At 34.4% G+C, this 23588-nt stretch overlaps 1 pseudogene; it reads right to left on the reverse strand.

The window, feature by feature from the left end:
• Positions 1–503: 503 nt before the first annotated feature.
• Positions 504–21981, reverse strand: LOC105055350 (uncharacterized; annotated as a pseudogene).
• Positions 21982–23588: the final 1607 nt, after the last annotated feature.

Here is a 23588-nt window from a genome sequence, read left to right on the forward strand (position 1 = left end):
TTTGATTTGAATAAGGCGAAAAATAGGAAGTTTGGACGTGTTTGTTTAAGCTGTGTCTCTCTGAATTTCATGCAGGAGTTGATTTGGGAGTAAGATGCGTTTTGCTCATGTTCCATCAAATTTCTAATTATATTCTCTCTATTTAGATCCATCCTAAACTAGACTAATAATATGGTATCAAAAGAAGGAAGAAGCATTTCTACCAAAAAAATAAAAAAGGAAGAAGCATGGTTATCCATTAGTACAGAAGTTTATTGCGTTCACCAAAACAAGAACAGATGTTGTGAATTTATGAAAAAGGAAGAACCAAGGTTATCCTGTGATGCATGCTTGTTTCAAAAGGTTGTGCACGCTTTAAGAATAATTAATGAAAAAGGAACAAGATGTGCATACTTTAAGAGTGAGTTCCACGACACATGAGAATAGTTGGTGGAAAACTCGATTACGCAGAAACTACTAGATGAATCCTTCGACCAATAATAAAATAAGAGGTTATCAGAGAGTTTCATACAAGTTTCAATAAATATTGTGATTAGATTCTTCTGTAAAGCCCAAGAACAAATGAATGAATGCCTGATACAACAGCACAGATCCTCGATTTCGTCCAATTTATCTTCAGATCACTTCACATTTAAAAAAAAAGAAAGGGGTCAGAACTAAAACTCAATGTAATGTTCAATGGCTAATGATCACGTGTGGGATTTTACAGTCTGAATTGCCAAAGCAAATGATCTTCCAACAAGTAAAATGGCTTGGACATCAGAGGGATATTGAGTTACTATGGCCATCTTGATGTCCAGCAGATTCACGTTTGGCAGAATCTTTGGCAGCAGCAATGGTTGGTCTAGATACAGATCATTTCTCCAAAAAGTAGAACTGTGCATAATGAAAGCGGTATCGGTTTGTTACAATATAGAATTGCAAGTCCAGAGTGTATTTTAGGTACACCTATAATTCGGTATGCTGGCCACCCAACTGGCTAAATAAGATGGCCATGTCCATCCCTTGTATCATAGTAGGCATTGCTGTTTCATAAGGACACTCCTTAGAGAATCCATCCTTCTCAGACTTCTTCACCTTCCTAATGCAGTTTTTGAACTTCTCATGACATCTCACACTCATCAAACCTGAGACAGTTTCCAACAATGACAGGAGTCAGCATCCAGCTTACAAATGCAAATTTTTTGATACATTATCAGTTGCTCTTTTAATGTTCTGCAACTAGTATTATAAAGATATTTTTAGTAGTATAGCGACAATCATGTCTAATGATCTCATGCTGCAGCTTGGATCTCGAGCGGATGCATCACAATGACAAGTTATAAACATAATCAACAACAAGCTTGGTCCTGGGTTTGCCTTGGGTCAGTTGTATGCATTCTTCTTCATGGGGCTGCTTGATCATACTTGGTTCCAACTCCATTTTGATTCAGCATTCATCTACCGGAACCTTGCAGCCTTTTTTTTTTTAATGGTCGTGTTACCTCTTCACTTTCCTCTTACCAGCAAGGCATACGTATCTTATAATTGTCTCATCCACTTCCACAAGGATTTACCTAAGCAGGATAAACATATTCATAATTTCAATTAATTTTTTCATGATTTGGTTTACAAGAACATGGAGAAACCAAAGGTAGGTTAGGTAGTTGATGATTAGGATACAAGTTATCTTGGAATCAGGAAGCTTTTGGAAACCTGCTAACCAATGTTCTAACAAGGAGCTGTAGTATGGAAGCATTCAAGGTACTACACTGAGCCTACATAAAAATCATTAGAAATATTAAGATTTACGACATGATAAAAATTGCGCACAAAACTAAGCAAAGATAATGGGAGGGAGGGAGGGAAGGTGCAATGGGGGTACATGTTACTTAACACCTGGTTCCTTGTTTCACTGCCATTTGTTTGTTTAACCCATAAACAGCATTTTATATTTAGTCCCTCAGGCTTAGATAACAAATAGCTAACAGGGGGCAGATAACTTTAACCATTAGTCACCCCTTAATCACATATACATTGGTTCAAAATATCCCTCGTTTGATTGACAATAGAGGATTAATAGGATGGGTTGTGTAAAAAAGTTAAAAGCAAAGAGGGAGAAGAGAGAGATCCATGGTTAAACATATTTCACCTCCCACCATAAAATATACTTAACCAGGATAAGTCACTTTTTGGAGCATCGATAAGCAAAGTTTAACATCTTGTTGTTTGATCTTGTTTGGCTGGTTTATTTGGCTGGTTAAGTGGATAACAATCACTTGACCACCTCCTAACCAACATCCAAACAGGGCCCTATTCCCTGCTAACAGTTAGGCCTGCTTCTGTATAAGGTATTCCTATTTTCTACACACTTATGAATGGGCCATGAATTAAACATAAAATGGCCATCAAAATTAAGATCTGGGCACGAAATTTCTGTCGACATTGATTAAATGCAGCACAACAGTCAGTCCCGGGGTCAGCCTCATCCCTAAGCAAACCTAACATGCTCACATTTTGCGTGCTAAATTTGCATCTGAATCGGGCCTACTTTGCCTGCAAATGCAACAGCAGGGGTTCAGGCAGGTTATCCGGGCATCCTCTAAGCATCGGGTCGCAAATAGGGGTCACATGGTACCAGTGATCAGGTGATTGGAGCCCAAGTGAAGCCTAAACCTAGGCTGCTGCATAGGCAGCTCAGGTAGCCAAACAGATTTTTTTTTTTTCTTTTTCTTTTTAGAAAATAGCCAAACTTTAGGACTGAAAGTTAGGAACAGTCAATAAAAAAGCAGGATCTACTTGTTTGATGCTTCAAATTTGTGAATTACCAAGACAGTAATTTCTCAGCTTGGACAAGAAAAGATTGCATATTTTTGAGGATGTGAAGATATATTTGAGGATTAGAAAATGGTTCAGATCTGATTCCAAGTAGAGTTCTTTGATCAGGATCAACTTAAAAACTGACTAAATTTAAAATGGAAAGTGAAGGAAGAAGACATAGTGGAAGATTGGCTCGAGGCATCTAGAGGAAGTAACCAAGCTTACTCTATTTTATGAATAACTTATTTGCAACCTGATAAGGAGTCTTTATATCGAATTAACACAGACCTCAGCCATGCAATTAATCAAACAAAAAAGTAGCTGGTGACCTGAGTATGAGGAAATTATCAGCCTAAAAGTGGTTTGCAGAAAATGCAATGAGAATCAAGACTTTATGTAGACTAACCATTAATATTCTTTATGATTGCTTTACTTGCTTATGGAAAGAAATCTAAACCACAGCCATAGGAAATTAGCAATGATGTGAAAACCATACAGAACAGTATTTTAAAAAAGGAAGAACAAATTCAAGTAAAACCAAAGTTGGAAAATCCAACTTCGAAACCAAGATTGCAAATGTACAAGCTCAAAGGGCCCAAAATTCTAACAACATCATTCCTAAAAGTATGCCCAAGGAAATTCTAAGTTAACCTACAACTGGTTGAATGAATGCAATGCAGAGTAGCTCAATTATTCTCCATTTCTTGTTTGAATAAAATCATCTACAAAAGGAAGGTGCCACCTTCACTTGTACCAGAGACCTGGGCCTGAATCCAGCCTTCATCAGTTTTGTGGAGGCTACTTCTTACCAGTTGTCTAGCTTCCTAGACACATCTTTTGTTAAAAAAGGTGGGAAAAGGGAAAAGACAAGGCTGAAAAGGCATACTGATAAGTTTCAGGCTATGACGCTATAAGCTTCACAAAAACACATTATGAAGTTGATTGCTATATACTTGAGTCTATAGGAATGTTATAGCGACCTTTTTTTACTTATTTCAGAAATTTGAAAGAAGATTGAGTTATAAAAGATATATATGGAACTTTTGCAACAACTTATGGAGAACTAAAGGCCAAAATTTCAGATGCTTGAATGATAAATATTCATTAGAAACTCGAGATATTCATTCAAGGAATGAACAACTAAAGGTCATTAAGAGTGTGCACCCTGTTTAAGACTATTTTTTTGGCATATGTTTCAATCAAATTAAAATGAGTATTTTCTCCTTGTTTTATTTACCTTTACGTACATTAGGTAGCTATTGGAGTCAGGCTATCCCGACTTGCAAAAGAAATGATGATTCCAAGCTGGAAAACCCAAACTTTAACATCATATTAGAATGGGGTAGCTTGAGGCTAAAGCAACTTAAGCATGGCCCCTGTGTTACAACAACCAACTAGCCTCATCCAATATCTAGAGTTAGCTTTACATATTCTTCTTTGCCACTTTTTTCCTGAAATTAAGGCCAAAGTTATGTTCACTGAAAGCTTTTCTGAATCAATTGCTGAAAATCCATGCTAACTTTGGTTCTTTCCATCTCTTTTGTCTCTTTGATGCAAATCAAGCCCCCTTCTTTGTCAAGTCTCAGTTCTTCAGACTGCACATGCTTACCATCTTGGTTGGTTCTAACCACTTATCCCCAACTGGTGCAACTCCTTGACTTAACAATTGATGGATTGACAATCTTTCCTCCGACTACTTTCCCAAATCCTGCTCAACGTTCTGATCTCCTCCACAGTCATCTTACATTGCTTTCTCTGTCACCCAGCAACTTGAAAGCATGACATTGTAGGTATTAATGTCATCTTAGAAAATTTTCTCTCCAAGTTCAAATATATGTTACGATCATATAGCATCAAAAAGCACCTACCCACATCACCCATCTGACTCTGTTCCCGTTACATGCCTTTATGTGTGTGTCCTTTTTCATAATAGATCCAATATAATGAAAACGATAATATTGTGGTTTTATGTTGGTCATAAACTTTGAATGAGACTTGATTCTCATTTATAGTCTCCCATATATGTTCTACTTTATAAACTTTGAATCATTATTGTCTTAATCTTCCATCCATGGGTCCAAGTTAGCATCTATGTCTCCCTGTTAAATCAATAAACACTGCATAACCTAGGGGTAAAAACAAAAACATACAGCATGTTACTTATTTCCAAGTATTAATTTTATCATATTTCTCCCTTACAATGTCTCATTCCCTTCATTCCAGAAAACTCCTTCGTCTCTTCTCCCAATAATAGTAGTGACGTCACCCTTGTCAATAATTCCTTCACTTATCTAGTGTACTCAGCCTGTATTTTTTTCAACTAGCTACCCATAGAAATGAAACGGTACCCTCCATTAGTACATTTGCCTTTTCTTTACCAACATTGGTGGCATTAGGATGACAAAAGAGTTCCTTTCATCCTTCTGTAACCACCCAGCATACCCAGACTCAACTAGAAGAAGTCCAAAGCAGGCTAAGGAGCTCAGCTTCTTCTGATAGTTAAGTCGGGTTCGGATAGAACAATCATAGGTCAGCTTGTATTTTGGCCCAGATCCCAAAGTAACTTGTCAGCATAGCAACTCTAGACGTATTTGGTGCATAGATTTAGATCTAATATAAATGATCAATATTTTCTGCCCTTCCTGATGCCAAACTCCTTGGTTGCAGCTCAAGGATAGATTAGAACTTGTGAACAATTGTGACCAATCACATCATCATAAACAATTGCAACTATCCCACCAATTAATATGGCAATTGAGATTATATATTAGTAGATCTCTTTAAGAGAATCAACTGCAATGTGAGTAGTTGGGTTAATAGCTATTTCATGCAACTATATTCAGGAGACAATTACGACAGAATAAGGTTTAGATACTTCCCACCTAGTACAATCATAATACTACCCCTCATGCAGTGCACTCTTTTTGACAACAGATGCATCAATAGGTGGCATGTGCCCCTAATTATAAGCCAGAAACTGTTAATTAGTTTCCTAAGTTTATAGTAGACATTTGTCAGAGAAAGTACTTATCTAGCCGGTAGCATTTGCAAGGGGTTCGTGGCATCTAATCATGCATAGATCACATGTAACCCATTCCCATTAAAACAAAGTTCTGAGACAACTTGCTCGTAACAATTCAGTCGACAAGCACCGGAAATGTACTAACAACTCAAAAGAATGGAGAATTTAAACATGAACAGGCTAACATACATACAGAACTAATGTTATGACTTGGCCCAATTGAGCCCTAAACCCAGCCCACAAAAGCCCATCAAAGAAAAAAAAAATTTTTTGAGGAAGACTCCCATAGGGAGTCTTCTTCCTCCTGACCGGCTCCTAATCAGAGTCGGAAAACGCCACGACTCCTCCCCTCTGACCCTATTTAAAGGGAAGATCTCTTTTCTCTTCCTCCCATCAAGAAATCAAGAGCCAAACGGCAAAGATCGCCAGAGTTTTCTCGTTGAAGCTTTCACCGTGTTTGCCTCAATTTCTCGCCGAAGACATCACCGGAGCTCAAGGTAAGCCCCGGCTTCTCTTCCTCCTTTCTCCCCCTTCCTTCCTTTGCCTGTATGCACGATCGCCGGCGACCGGATTCGTCGGATTTTGTTGCGGAAGAAATTCCTGTTTTTTTTGTTGCTCTTCTCGGTTTTCCGGTGCCGGTGGTCACCGCCGACCGTCAGATTCACTTCTTTTGAGCTGCCCCATCGTCACCCTTCCGCCGTCGGCCACTGCCGTGCTGGTCGCACCGTTGATCGGCTGACCAAAGGAGGGGACCACACAGTCCCCTGTTTCGCCCAAAGGAGGCCATGGGAAGAAGGAAAAAAAAAGAAAAAAAAAAGAAGAAAAATAATAAATAGACTCTCTCCCTCTTTTCTTCTCTCTCTAATCCTTCTCTCTCCACTTTCTCTCTCTACTTTCTCTTTAGGTTATTTCTCTCTCCTAAGATTTCTAAAATTTTGAGAAGAATGATGATGAATGGAAATTGATCCTAATGATGAATTTTGATCTGTGATCGTCGGATGGTATACCGGCATCCACCTTGATCAGACCTAATATTTTTTTAAGATTCTATTTCTCATGATTTTATTAAATTATCCACATGATAATTTCAGCATGATTTGATCTGATCAATCGGATTTATTGAGTCATATTGTCTGAGGAATCCAAGATAAATTTTTTCTCTCTAAAATTATTTCTCTCTCTTGATCGATTTGTCTCTCTAAAAAGATTTATCAATGAAATTTTTTTTTGAATATTTCTGATCTGATGAAGAATCCTGATCCATAATTGTCGGGCAGCGTACTGACACTCACCTTGATCAGACCCAATATTTCTCAATTTGATTATTCATGATTCTAATTTAACCATGATTTGGATTAGATCATTTTGATCACACCAATCGAGATGTTGGACTGTGGCACCTGATTAATTTAGATTGTATCTCATGAATTCTTTCTCCTCTAATTTTCTCTCTCCATTTGATTCATGAACCCAATGAAAGAACATCGATCTTATCACTTCGAATCTGATTTGATTTGATAGTCAAACTTTAGATCGCTTATATCCTAATTGAATTTTGACTAGATGAAATTAGATGATCGGATCAATCTAGACGATATGATATGGGTGTCCATCAATTCTATTTTTCTTAATTATTTCGATCTTTTCTAATTATTGAAATTGATCATGTATAGGATTGTGGATGTTTGATCATGGGATATCATGATATGATCTACGAACAGAATTTTTGAAAAAAAAATTATAGAATTATGTGAATTATTGGAATGCATTCGAGGTAAGTAATATTTCACTTTTTCTAAATTTATCGATAAATTATAATATATTTTTCTGACATAATTTATGAAATGATGCATGAATTGGATGAATGATATTTTGTTATGAAAATATCTTATTTGAAATATTATGATGAAGCATGATTGAACATATTGATTTTATGATGCATTATATTGATGGATTTCGATACTATATGATTATATATTTTCTTATCGAAACTAGAATATGAAACATGATTTATGAAGAATTTTGATATAAGAACAATATGAATTGACAACTGACTATGTAAAGGACCCCGCCAATGGGGACATATACGTTGGCAATTGATTTATCCTGAGAGTTTATGTCGCCAACGAGACCAGTGACATGTCGCCAGTGAGACCAGCGACAAACCGCCAGCGAGACCAGCGGTTCCGAAGGACTTTGCTGCCAAATGATTCGCAGCTCACCGCAAGAAGATACGCGGTATTATGATCCTGCCATAGAAAAAATATGATTATAGCTCATGGTTGATAAAAAGAACTTAAGAATGAAAGAATTTGAAATCTCGAAAAAAATTTAAATTTTTTAAAAAAAATAAATTTAGCATAAATTATATTGCATAATTGAAATTGATTTTGAATTGATGAACTCGATATGCTTATTTTCAATAAATAATTATTTACTATTTTGCTTGATAAAATCTACTAAGAGTGATCATTGCTTATTGGGCTGTCTAGCTCATTACCTCCTATTTTTACTATTCTTACAGATGTCAAAAATTTAAAATGATGTAGGATATAAATGGAAGAATGATTAGAAGCAGAATCTCCATACTTTTATTTTAGACTGAAAGCATTATTGAATTTAATGTAAAATATTGAACATTATTGAATTTATTGAGATATTAAAGTTTGAATTTGGATTGTTATATTTTGAATTTAAATTATTGACTAATTATTCTACAATTGCTTTATGGTAGCATGATAAGATGCCTTACATGCTTGTGGAAAGAATTTTTTATGAGTATGCAGTGGTTGCCATGACCTTCGGCTCACAATCTTGGGTCGGAGATGTGACAATTAAAGTAGTATCAGAGCATTAGTGGATGAACTATGACATATAGAATCAAATATAGAATGAGTATAAGAGGATAGACACTAGGATCATTATGGTGTAGATCTATGATGATTGTAGTATGAGAAATCTTTATGATTTTTAGTTAAACATTGAGATTATGTATGAAAAGACCACAAGAGATTATGACATGTAGAGTTTGAAATATGATGGATGATCTATGGATTATGATATGATTAGTTAGATTTTGATCAAAAGTAATTACAAAAGGATAGACATGAAATTTTATTGTGCATTATGGTTATTAATTTGATCATTGATTATTCAAGTGAATCGTAAGTTCAAATTCGATATGAAAATAATATTATGATATTACTTCTAGTTGAGAAGTTGACTATTATTGGTAAGATAAAGATTTAATGATAAAATTTTATTTCAGAATGGACTAAGAAAGTCTTTTATGATGCTTGATTGGAATATTTATTGAAATTGAACTTGATATGTGAATCATATATAAAGTGACATATTAGGATGAATGCATATTTAGAGATATTACAAAGAAACCTATTTCTTATTGATAAAATAGATTATGAGATTGTAGGATATTCATTGTACTGAAATCTTTAATCATCATCCTTTGATCTAAATAATAGATCTTATTGTATCTCTTGGAAAGTATATGATGTATATAAAATTTTAATTTAAAGATTTCGTATCTAAGTTGATCAAAAGATTTTCTGATATTATTGTTGAGGTTATTAATGAAAAATTGATATCTTTAGATTAAGATAAAAGATCCGATTTATATTTATTCGAGATTATGGGACCCATGTGAATTTGAAATTTAAAATTTTGAATTTAGAAATTGATATGGAGTTCTTTTACTTTTGTTAATAAGATCTCTGATTGAATCTATTAAGTAGAGAATTGATTTTTTGAGGCTTGTATGATTGTTATGAAAGGATACTTGATAGATATTAAAGATCCTGATGATAGAAATTTTAGAAAAGATAATGATTTGAAATTTTTATATGTTCTGATTATGTCCTAACTTAATAGAGCATTGAAGAATTTTCTCGTTGATTTGACTTATAAGGATTTTGATATGGAATTATTGAATTGAATCGATATGAGAATTAAGATTTGATTCGTATTGATTATAGTAAACCTATATGATGGTTTTAAATGTGATATTGGACTCAAAGGTTAATCAAGATTATTGTACACCAGTAAAAGTATGAATGAGAATCGAAAGTTAATCTTTGACTTCAATTAAAATTTAAAATTTTAGATCTTTTATATTGATAAGATAAAGAAATAATTTGATCAAAATTTTTTGGTGAACCTAAAAAATTTTAATTGTTAGAATAGAATGCGTAGCGGAAGCATGATGATCTAGATTATTTTGAGTAAGTCAGGAATGTTGACTCTTTGAGTTAAAGAATTATGATAGATGATATGATTTGATACAAGAAATTCATTGATATTAGAAAGAATAATATTTTTTAAAATAATTTGGATATCTTTAATGTGATTTTTAAAAGTAGTGCTTCCACCTACTATGCTACAAAAATATTTATCATCCTAATTCTAGGATGAGTGGAATCTTAATTTTTGATTTTTGATTTTTGATTTAGAATATTTAAAAATAAATTTTTTTTATCTTAGAATTGAATAATTCTCTATTTATTAAAAAGAATTTGAGATTGTTTATCGAATAATGATTTTGATCTTAGATTTTTATACTTAAAAGTTTATCTATGGAGAATGTAGTAAAATTTATTTATGATCTTGTGATAAATTGATTAAATCATAAGCAGTTAAGAATTTTTAGTGAGAAATTTGATATCTTTATCTAAAATTGAGTGATTAATTTTGATGATCAGAAATAATAGTATTGATTCTAATCAATATTAGTGATATTAATCTTATCTTTATGAAATGATTTAATGATGAATTTGCATCAAAAAAAAATTAAAACATCAAAAGTTTGAGAATGAGATTAAAAAGGTAAATTTTTAATCTTTGAAAGCATGAATAAGAGAAAATATTTTTGAATTTTGACTAATTTGGATATCATCATGTGATTCATAGAAGTATGTTTTCCTATCTTATGATGGGTTGATTAATTAAGAGTGGTTAGTATTTTGAAAAAAAATAAAATTCTTATTCAGGAATTAAGATATTCATTTTCTTTTATTTACAAGAGATGGATTTGATTTTAATCTAGTCATGAGGTATTGAACATTATTTTATAAGGAACAAGAGCATAATTTTGAAATCTTAAAAATTAAAAATCTTTGAGATGTTGATTTTGACAATAAGAAAATGAATGGTTCTATTTCAGATCAATATTTGATGTATTGACTTTTTCCTTATAAAATGATTTAAGAATAAATTGGTATCAATAATTAGAATATTGAAATATTTATGGATGAGATTTTTACCATAAATCTCAAGTAAGAAATTATAAAGACTTAAGCAAGAAAAATTTCGAAGACGAAATTTTTTTTAGAGGGGAAGAATGTCATGACCTGGCTCAATTGAGCCCTAAATCTAGCCCACAAAAGCCCATCAAAGAAAAAAAAATTGAGGAAGACTCCCATAAGGAGTCTTCTTCCTCCTGACCGGCTCCTAATCAAAGTCGGAAAACACCACGACTCCTTTCTTCGACCCTTTTTAAAGGGGAGATCTCTTTTCTCTTCCTCCCATCAAGAAATCAAGAGCCAAACGATAAGGATCGTCGGAGTTTTCTCACGGAAGCTTTCATCGTGTTTGCCTCAATTTCTCGTCGGAGATGTCATCGGAGCTCGAGGTAAGCCCCGACTTCTTTTCCTCCTGTCTCCCACTTCTTTTCCTTGCCTGTGTGCACGATCACTGGCGATCGGATTTGTCAGATTTTGTTGCAAAAAAAATCTTTGTTTTTTTTGTTGTTCTTCTCAATTTTCTGACGCCAGTGGTCACCATCGACCATCAGATTCACTTCTTTCGAACCGCCCCATCATCGTCCTTCCACCATCGGCCACCGTCATGCCGGTCGCACCGCTGATCTACCGACCAAAGGAGGGGACCACACGGTCCCCTGTTTCGCCCAAAGGAGGCCACAGGAAGGAAGGAAAAGGAGAAAGAAAAAAAAAAAAGAAGAAGAAAAATAGAAAAATAATAAATAGACTCTCTCTCCCTCTTTTCTTCTCTCTCTAATCTTTCTCTCTAGTCTCTCTCCACTTTCTCTCTCTAAATTATTTCTCTCTCCTAAGATTTTTAAAATTTTAAGAAGAATGATGATAAATTGAAATTGATCCTAATGATAAATTTTAATTTGTGATCGTCGGACGGCATACCGACATCCACCTTGGTCAGATCTAATATTTTTTAAGATTCTATTTCTCATGATTTTATTGAATTATCCACGTGATAATTTCAGCATGATTTGATCTGATCGATCGGATTTGTTGAGTCATATCGTTTGAGGAATCTAAGATGAATTTTCTCTCTCTAAAATTATTTCTCTCTTGATTGATTTCTCTCTCTAAAAAGATTTATCAATGAAAATTTTTTTTAATATTTCTGATCTGATGAAGAATTCTGATCCATGATTATCAGGCAGCGTACTGGCACTCACCTTGATCAGACTCGATATTTCTCAATTTGATTATCCATGATCCTGATTTAACCATTATTTGGATTAGATCATTTTGATCACACCAATCGAAATGTTGGACTATGGCACCTGTTAATTTGGATTGTATCTCATGAATTTTCTCTCCTCTGATTTTCTCTCTCCACTTGATTCATGAATCCAATGAAGAAACTTCGATCTTATCACTTGAAATCCGATTTGATTTGATAGTCAAACTTTGGATCGTTTATGTCCTAATTGGATTTTGACCAGATGAAATTAGATGATCGGACCAATCTGAACGATAGGATACGGATGTCCATCAATTCTAACTTTCTTAATTGTTTCGATCCTTTCTAATTATTGAAATTGATCCTGTATAGGATTGTGGATGTTTGATCATGGGATATCGCGATATAATCTACGAACAGAATTTTTGAAAAAAAAATTATAAAATTATGTGAATTATTGAAATACATTCGAGGTAAATAATGTTTCACTTTTTCTAAATTTATCGATAAATTATAATGTATTTTTCTGACATAATTTGTGAAACAATGCATGAATTGGATGAATGATATTTTGTTATAAAAAATCTTATTTGAAATGTTATGATGAAGCATGATTGAACATATTGATTTTATAATGCATTATATTGATGGATTTCGATATTACATGATTATATATTTTTTTATCGAAATTAGAATATGAAACATGATTTATGAAGAATTCTGATATAAGAACAATATGAATTGACAATCTGACTATGTAAAAGATCCCACCAATGGAGACATATACGTTGGCAATTGATTTGTCCTGAGGGTTTATATCGCCAATGAGACCAGCAACAAATCGTTAACGAGATCAACGGTTTCGAAAGACTTTGTTGCCAGATGATTCGCAGATCACCGCAAGAAAATATGTAGTATTATGACCATACCACAGAAAAAATGTAGTCATAGCTCATAATTGATGAAAAAAACTTGAGAATGAAAGAATTTAGAATCTCGCTAGAAATTTTAATTTTTGAAAAAAAATTTAGCATGAATTATATTGTATAATTAAAATTGATTTCAAATTGATGAACTCGATATGTTTATTTTATATAAATGATTATTTATTATTTTATCTGATAAAATTTACTGAGAGTGATCATTATTTATTGAGCTGTCTAGCTCATTACCTTCTATTTTTACTGTGCTTACAGATATCGAGAATTTAAGATGATGCAGGATATGAATGGAAGAATGATTATAAGCAGAATCTTCGTACTTTTATTTTAGACTGAAATTCTTATTGAATTTAATGTAAGATGTATTGAATATTGTTAAATTTATTGAGATATTAAAGTTTGAATTTGAATTGTTATATTTTGAATTTAAATTATTGACTAATTATTTCATTGTTGTATAATAGCATGATAAGATGCCTTACATGCTTGTGGAAAGAATTTTCTATAAGCATGGTTCATAATTTTGGGTCAGGAGTGTAACAACTAACAATGATTCTTTCGAGAAACACCGAATCCATGCCGAATAACCCACCTTTTCGCTCCACACATTCACCACGAGCCTTGCAGCATGCGTCGAGCTCATTGCAGGGCTTCTCTCCAGGGCACCCGGTCCATCCCACTCCACAGAACTTCCCATATCGAATGCCTATAGCTGAAACTTTTGCCAAAAAACCGAACGGGAATAAGAAAAAGGAACTCAGTAGATGAATATTTCCATTCAAGATTTTCTTCAACACAACCAAAAAAAAACAAATTTGAACCCTAACGTACTCACAATTGCAATTCTGCCCCGACGCATGATTTGCTGCACCTCACCTGCAAGGTCAAAATCAAGTCCAAGTCCGGGGAAAAAAAACAAAAAGGATACGGAACATTACAGCAAGAATCGAGAAATTAGGATTCTAAACGTTAGGGTTTCCATGGAACCTATGGTTCTCTTCGGTTCAAGGAAGAGAGATGATCGGAACCTTAGGATTAGCGGCGCGCCGCCGCGCACGGAGGCGGAAAAAAGTACGAAGAGGAGGATGAAGGCTAGAGCCGGCGGAGACGCGCGACTATCCGGGTTCGCCGGACATTCTCCGCCCCGATCCTCCGCGACGACGGCTCACGGGATCCGTCACCGCTGCCGCGGGTTCTCACTCTCGGTAAATGGGGTATGGTCACCGCTGGTTTTTAGTTAACGTTAGCGCGTTTTCCGGTACTCCGCCCGGTTTGGCAATTAAAACGAGTAATCTGAAATTTATTGGAACCCATTTGTGGAACAATGTTCACCTGGCTACCATCATGGGCTCAACATTTGGTTCACAAGCATGAAAACTCTTTCGAGCTACGATGTCAAATTTGGACACTGGGAACCTATATTTCGTATCGCGTTACACCATTTTCTTCCATTATTTATTGGTCTCCCTCTCAACCTAACTGGATTAAACTAAAAATTTTATGGTTCCCACATGGTAGATGGAAGTACTGGTGTTAGCTTCATTATCGAAGGTAGCAATGGATCCACGATGGCTGCCCAGACTGTTCCTATGTTCTTAGAGACTTCAGTGCCTTCCACAGAATTGAAGGGAGCATGGGAAAGATTGAAGCGTATGGAACAAACGTGAAAAAAGAGGACTAATATATTGGTGGAAGATGACTTGGCAAAGGCTATTTCATGGCTCAATCAGAAGCATGATCACAACCATCTATGTATCTTAGCCTGGTTGATTATAGAAAAGAATTTCCAAATTTTAAAGTGAGGTATACGAAGCGATAGGCAAATCATATAGCTGATTACTTTGGTATAACATAGCTGCTGAATTGGAGTACATGCGAGCTTAGACTGATGATTATCCTCTTATTGTTTGTACCTTTGCAGTGGTTGATGCCTGTGGTCTAGCTTATGCTTGTGTAGAATGATTGTCCTTTCCTACTAAAAAAATAATGCACATCGATGGTATTGGTAACTTTTCCTCTAATTTATATATTGCGGTCAAAAATTTTGACCATTATTTGAATTTTCTAATTAACCCGTCCGGGTTATGTTTTTGGAATTGCTAATGTAGTCCGGAGTTTTTGTAAGTATAATTATGGTCTTGTTGATGACCAAATAATTATGGAATATATGATGCAAGTTGATATTGAGTTGATTTACTAACATGAATCAAGCCAAATGCAAATAAGAATCTATTAGCCTTTGCGATCAGTGCTTCCTTGTTTGCTATATATCCTTTAGTCATAGAAGGGGAAAAAATATAGAATTTTTTTGAAAAAATGAAGGAAGTAAGATGCTTCCATCACTAATTAATGTATTAATTAAAATAGTAATAGTAAGTTGTGAGAATGGAGATATATATACTAGGATATGGTGTCGTTAGATGGTGTTGTGAACCCAAGCCCGTTACAAAAACCCCTCCCCACTATAACTTGAAAGACCTATGACAGAAGGATTATTTACAGGCCTGTTATGAAGAATATGTACAGACTTATTGCAGACCTGTAGAGATTTCTTTACAGACCATACTACAAAAGCTACTGGAACTCCCATGTACTTCTTCTGGCCATTCATGTGATACTTTGTGTTGAGCTTCTGATCGCTGGTGGCCAATTCTGCTTCTTTTACCTACTGTGGCTGAAAGATGATTTATAAGATTAAGCAACAGTAGATAACAGATCAAAATCCATGATAGCACTTTTCCACATTAAGGAAACCTATCAGGTCATGATGAATAGCACTTCAGCATTTGCTTCCCATTCAGAAAATGAATTTGAAGGAGTACTCCAGCCGGTCCCATCAAAACAGAGGTTTGAAAGTCCTTATATTGTGTTAGGTCTACAAAAAAGTTGCTTAATTTTTTCATTTTTTGCTTCTGTTGTCCATTCTTTTAACAGAAAGATAACTATTTTTCTGACTTCTGAAAAAGCTTTAGCCTCAAATGCAAAAATTCTTTTATTGCATTCATTCCATATACACCAACAGAAAATAGTTGTCAGGCAATCCCATGCTTGGTTCTCATCTCTGTTAATCTCATTTGATCTCCATGGCCCCCAAAGATCTTTGAAATTATTTGGTAGGTCGCCGCGATTGCATCCATGAGATATTGACCCCCAAAGTTTAAGCAAATATGTGCATGATGTGAATAGGTGATCAGTTGACACTGAATAGTTGTTACACAGTGGATAGGATTTTGATCCCTAGACTCCTTTCTTCCTTAGTTTTTCTACAGTGAGGATCTTATTATAGTAACACAACCAGATGAAGGTTTTGATCTTTTCTGGTAGAGATAGTGTCACGCCCCCGACCCGAGATTGTGAATCGAGGGTCGCGGCAACCGCCGCATACTCATGAAAAACTCTCTCCATAAGCATGCAAGGCATCTCATCACGATATCAATGCATCACAGCGGAATAAATTCAAATAATTATTATTCAACTGTAATTCAAGTAATTAAATCAAATGTCTTACATCCAATAAAATTTTTGCTAACAATAAAACAATAGATCTAAGTTTATTGAAGTTGACAATGCTAAATCTCGCCTCTAAAAGCTCTGTCCCAATATTTCTTTCCACGCTTGAAATTAATTATCTGAATCTGAAAAATAGAAAGAAAGGTAATGAGCTAGACAGCCCAGTAAGTAACAAATATCTCAACTAGATAATTCAGATATTATATAATTTTCAAGAATAATGCTGCAAATAAACATAAGAGTATATTTCATGCTGATTTAATACAAATCAAATATTTTCAAATATTCACATATAATATAATCATAACTTCGATTCGATTCAAAACACTCGTAACTCAACAACCTTGACTATGACCAACGTTTAACCCCCATTGGCGGGGTCCACAGAATACCAGCGCACAACCCCCACTGGCAGGGTCCACAAATACCAGCGCACAATCCCCACTGGCAGGGTCCACAAACATCAGTGCACAACCCCCACTGGCAGGGTCCACTGAGTACCAACGTATAATCCCCATTGGCGGGGCCCACTGAAACATAGTTAGACTGAGAGCATAAATCCGATCTGTATCAAAATACTTTGTATCATAATATATCATAATTTTTCTCACTGAACGTGTGCATAATCTACGTACCATAATATTTCAAACGCACTTTTCTTTCAAAACATAATTTCATAAATCATGCATAATTTCAGAGAATAATTATTTATTTTCAGAATAAATATAAAATATCTCGAGAAGATGATTCATTACTTACCTTTCACGGAGTACTGAATGAACAGATCGACTAACTTCTAGGAGATTCTTCCGTGCCTATTATCCAAAATTATATTTTTACATTAATTTTAATTCAAAATTAAATCTAACAAATTTCAAAATTAAAATCTCGCTTAAAATCAGACTCGTCTCTAAACTCGATCAGAATCATCAGATGAAGCCTTCCCCTATGCTAATCCTAGAAGGATAACTTTAGAGAGAGAAATCCATCAAGAGAGAGAAAAACAAGCTAGAGAGAGAAAATTCTAGAGAGAGAAAGTAGAGAGAGAAAGTCCAATTTCAGAGAGAGAAAGTCAGGGTTCAGACTGAAAGAAGAGAGAGAAACTCTCTCTCTCATCAATTTCTTTTTTTTTTAATTTATTTATTTATTTATTTACTTATATATATATATAAATATATATATATATATATTTATTATTATTATTATTATATTTTATTTTTTTTCTTTTCTTTTCTTTTCTTTTCTTTTTCTTCTTTTCTTTTTCTTCTTTTTCTTTTTTTTTTCTTTCCTTTTCTTTTTCTCTTTTTCCTTCTTCTCTTTTCTTTTTCTTCTTTTTCTTTTTCTTCTTTTTCTTCTTTTCTTCTTTTTCTTGGTTCTTCCCATGCCGGAACAGGGGACCCTTGGTCCTCCGGCCTTGATCGGCCGTTCGGGCCATGGCCGCCGCGGCGGAGGCCGGCGGCCGACGGGGGCCACCCCCCGGTCACGGAGGAGCATGGCCGGCGATCAATTCTGATCGCCGGCGCCGGAAAATTCAAAGAAAAAAGCTCAAAAACAGGGTCTCTTTCCCGTTCGAAAATCGGCGACTCTCGTCGCCGGCAGCCGTGCACAGGAGCACGGAAGGAAGAGGAAGGAAGAGGGAAAAAAAAGGAAACTTACCTTGACCTCCGGTGGCCTCGTCGGAGAGCAGTCACGGCGAGAACAAGGCAAGGGATCGCGGCTCTTCTTCGGAAAAATTGGAGAGAAAAAGAGGGAAAAAGAGTCGATGGATCGATTCTAAAGAGATGGGGTCTTCTTATAGAGAGTCCTAGGACTCCGAGGGATCCTAGGATTACTGATTCGCTTGGATTTCGCCGGAGAAGAAGACTCCTACCGGGAGTCTTCTTCCCGGTTTTTGATCCCCTGTTTTTTTTTTTGGCTATAACAGATAGTTTCCAGACTATAAGCCCAATTTGAGAGACTATTCTACCATGCTTCAGAAGATGATAAGAACTTCGAACAGGGAATTTTTCAATTGCTATCCATCTCCATTTCCTTGAATTTGACGTTATCCATTAATGTGATTTTGCTGAGGAGGGAGGATAATAATTGCATTTCTACCAATGCCAAAGAATTCATTGGGGATTTGAAGTTTGCTGATAAATTGTTCTTTGAGAGAAAGACTCATGGGCTTGTATCTGTTAATATTGAGCATGGATAATATAGGGAACTAGTTGTAGGGGATGTTTTCATCAATTCAGTTATCAAACCAGAAGAAGCTTTGTTGGAAGATTTTAAAGACCTTTAGTATTTCTTTCCATATTGGAAAAGAAAAAATATAGAATTATTATGTATGATGTGACATGCTCTCTGTTTAGAGATGATCATGGGTTTAACTCTATTCGAGCCGTTTATGATTTGAACTTTTTAAGAGAAAAAGAAAAAAACTCATCCATATTATAATTATCCAAATCTAATTTTTTAGATATATACCATCCAAGATTTAAATCATATCTTTTTTTTTTGGTATATACGGTCAATCATGGTACTCTAATATTTGAGCAGTCCAAAAAAATCAAAATATAAAAGATTCCGCAGGATTAAAGGGTAAATCTGATCATGTCTTCAGCTTCAGTCTTTAGAATGCTCCTCCACATAAGAAGTGATTCAATCCGTCATGTTGTTCATCTTTCGATAAATATATCAGATCAACACTATAATTGAAAGACAGAGCAATCTAGATATCACTAAAAAGTGAATCGACAGAAATTTTCTCAATAAAAATTTTCTTCATCTACGGCTCTTATTTGATAGAGATAATATTTTTTTGTTTTCAAAAGTTTAGTGTTCTCCACTTTTGGCACGTTATTGCAAACACTCTACTATTTAATATGTTCGTGGTCTATTTTGTACCTGTTGCGAAGGTTCTCATGCCACATTGCACTAGAAAACTAGTATAAATCATGAGATTGACGCAGGCTGACTCCTTGCAGCTTTCTCCCGAAGCAAGGCTTGTGCTGGCCTGAGGAATTTCTCACTAGCAGCTTCTTCGAAGCATTTTTCACGTTTGTGATGTGATGTGATGTGATGTGGTCCATTGGAGCTTTTCCACCCAGACGCCCAGGATTGGCCACAAGGCCTTTACGTCCAGCATTTTTCCGGCCGGTTAGGAAAGAATCCAATAATGTCATGCAGGAATTGAAACTTAGACTACAACGTAAATATCATGCCATTACCCTCGGTAGGCGATTCTTTCCCCTTCCAGCTCCAATTTTGAAAGATTTGGTTTATGTCACATCACTAATGGTGGAAGAATTTTTTCGGATGCTGGATTTGATAATCAAAGTTAGCTAGCATACAGAAAGCATCTAATGAAGTGCCTCAAGCATGACTCTTAAGGATGTCACGACAAAAATCTTTTCCAAAAGATACTTATTTTTTGATAAATTGTCTTTGGATATTGTAGCCTGGTTGTTTTTGCCAATAAATAATCCTGTCAGCGTTTTGATTAAGTATTTGAGATTCAATCACAGGGCAACCATATCAAAGTCTTCAACAGCACTAGCGTTCAAATATTTCTAGGGATGTAAGTACTAGAGCTAAGCCAATAGCAGTTGACAAATAGTAACAGGGATGGCAACAGCATAAGAAGCAATATCTCTGAGATGTTAACAAATGCTGTAGGCTTATGGCTACATTATTCCTCATCTGGAAAAAGGAAAAAGATAAAGAAAAAGAAAACATTTGTACGGTTATCTCATTAATGAGATGTCATATTTCTTTGCAAATAAAGTTAATGAAGCACTATATCACGCCACTAAGATGAATTCGAATATATTTCTTGAGAAATGCATTGCTAACATATCTAACATTTAGCCGTCCTTCATCACCTCCTGCTAATCCATATCAAATGTTAGATTATGTAGATAATTCATAATTTTGAATAATCCCTATTTATTAATATACTCTCCAACCTTTCTCTTGAAATATCAAATAGTAGCTTTCATCGATAGCATGCTTTAAATGTCACATTATGAGATGCTCTGAAAATATTTTCCACCGAGATAGAGAAGCATAATTATGAAATTTGATGCACCAAACACTTAATTTGATGCCGGTATCAGCATAAAGCGGAGAAAACTACAGCTTGTTAGAATCAATTCAATAGTTCCTATCCGTTAACTTTTTATCGATATTTTATGGATGAAAGTGATCCACTTAAGCGACAATAACATACCATTACAAAAAGTAGAAAAGCATGATCAAGCAAAAGAACCAATCCAAATCACTTTCTTCTCATTTACTACCATTTTTCATCATGTCACATCGCTGTTGTTATCATTGGTCATCCCTGCTTTATCTTTAATAAATATAATTTTATAATAAAATAATATAATTTACAAAAAAATAATAAATAAAAAATATTACAATTCTATATTTTTCATTTTTTTTTAAATTTTTAATTTAAATTTTAAATTTCAAATTTTAAGTTAGAAAATCTGGGCTGCCATTGTAAAGTGAATGGCTGACGTAAATACTACGAATTCTTTGGTACGGATTGTCTCTGATGGCAGTTTTTTTAAGTAACCTTCAAGGAGTTCTGTTTCTCTACGTCTGGCCAACCTTTTCATCCACGTCGAAGTTGCCACCTTTCTTTATCATTGGGAAACACCAAGGATTTGGCTTCATAGTCGGACCCAATCCAAATCCACTGGTTCGGGTAGTTTTCGTTTAAAATTGGTACCTTATGCCTACGTACTCCTTACTATTGTCGAGGACGAGGTTCAAATGGTGGTCAAAAGCCATGTACCCACCAGCTCTCGCCTATTTTGGATTGTCACCCATGTGTGATGGTAATGTATTGTTGCATCTTTGAACCCTTCAACATTGATATCTTGGACTACTCATTGTCTATTAGCCTTATCGGAGATTGAGGTACACTTCCGGCACATGGTTAAAGAGTTGAGGACAAGGACTTCCTAGGTAAGAGGTCAGGTAGGTCTGGATTCTTCTTGGGTTTATACATGATTTGCTGTGGTTTGGGGGTGGGGGGAGGCAATGGTGGTGGCAGCACAAACTCCACCCAGCGGATGGAGGTCGAGCTAGCTTCCAGATGGTGGCGGCCATCTCCTCAGTGACAAGATGTTGGAGGTGAACAATCATGGTGGACTCGAGAGAGTCTTTGAGGCAGAAGATGGTGGTATTGTTGCATAGTAGTAGGCCATGGAAGAACTCCACACTCATATACACCCTCTTGCCTCTATGCTCTACCATCGTTTGCACCACCGCTATGTCTCTGTGTTGTTGTGACACTCTGGTATCGATCACTTTCTTGACTCTCAAAGGGGTGCTTGAAAACAAAACCTTATTTGTGTGATTGGACAGTGTCAGGGAAAGATGCTAACGACTGTGATTAAATATTTTTAATGTCAAAATTAATATTTTTAGTGATAATTTTATAATATTAATATTTAAGATAAAAAAATATTTTTAGTGTCAAAATTAATATTGATCGACTCATCAATAAAGATTTTATAGTTTATTACTAAAAATATTTATAGTGATGGTATATTATGTTGTCATAATTTTAGTATTAAAGTATTGATGGTAGTCAAATTATTGGTGATAATTTTATAATTTTTTACTTAAATTTATGTCTTTAATGATGATATTTTAAAATGGTCATTGTATGTATATATAGCTGGTAAAATAGCCATTAAAACTCTATCTCTTTAGCAATGATACAGTCTGTGATTAAATATTTTTAGTGTCAAAATTAATATTTTTAATGATAATTTTATAATATTAATATTTAAGATAAAAAAATACTTTTAGTGTCAAAATTAATATTGATCGACTCATCAATAAAGATTTTATAGTTTATTACTAAAAATATTTATAGTGATGGTATATTATGTTGTCATAATTTTAGTATCAAAATATTGATGGTAGTCAAATCATTAGTGATAATTTTATAATTTTTTACTTAAATTTATGTCTTTAATGATGATATTTTAAAATGATCATTGTATGTATATATTGCTGGTAAAATAGCCATTAAAACTCTATCTCTTTAGCAATGATATAATATATAGTCATAATTTTTGGCATCAAAATCAATATTGATCAATATATTAATGATGATTTTATGATTCCTCATTAAAGTATATGTCTTTTATGATGATATTTTAAAATAGTCACTATAGCTATTTACTATTAATAATGTAATTATAAAGTGGTCATTAAAAATTTATATTTTTAGTACCAATCATTATATCATTATTAAAATTTTATATATTAATAATAAAATAATAATAAAATAATGATATTATCGATAAAAATATCATTATAATAATATTTAAATAATGCATATGTTAGTCACTAAAATAAGGGTGCGTTTCATGTGCGTTAAAATCAAGCCAATTATCATAAAAATTAGAGTAAAATTAAAAGATGATAACTAATACAACATGATTTTGATTGGACATTTGATAGTCATCAACTACTGAAATTCATACGTCTCATTGTGATCCAATTTAATAAAACTGATCATACATTATATTTTTAGTTAAAATTTTTTGGTGGAGTGAAAATTTATTTTCAATTTAAGTTGATCCAATTTATTTAACGAAAAATTGCATTAACCAAGATTGTTTAACGATCAGTATTAGCCATCACCATGTGTAGTCTCCTCTCTCTGGATTCGATTTGGTTTTTGAATGGTAGATGGTGGGTCGGACTCTATGGGAACTCAGTCCGCTTCAATTTCCCCTTTTTTTCTTAAAGAAAATCTATATCAGCCAATTTCCTCTATGCCAGCTGCTACATAGGCATCTACGAGTCATGATCAGAATTGACGGATTGTGGACCTATTTGAGCAA

Source organism: Elaeis guineensis, chromosome 12 (genome assembly GCF_000442705.2).
Source record: "Elaeis guineensis isolate ETL-2024a chromosome 12, EG11, whole genome shotgun sequence".
Taxonomy (NCBI): Eukaryota; Viridiplantae; Streptophyta; class Magnoliopsida; order Arecales; family Arecaceae; genus Elaeis; species Elaeis guineensis.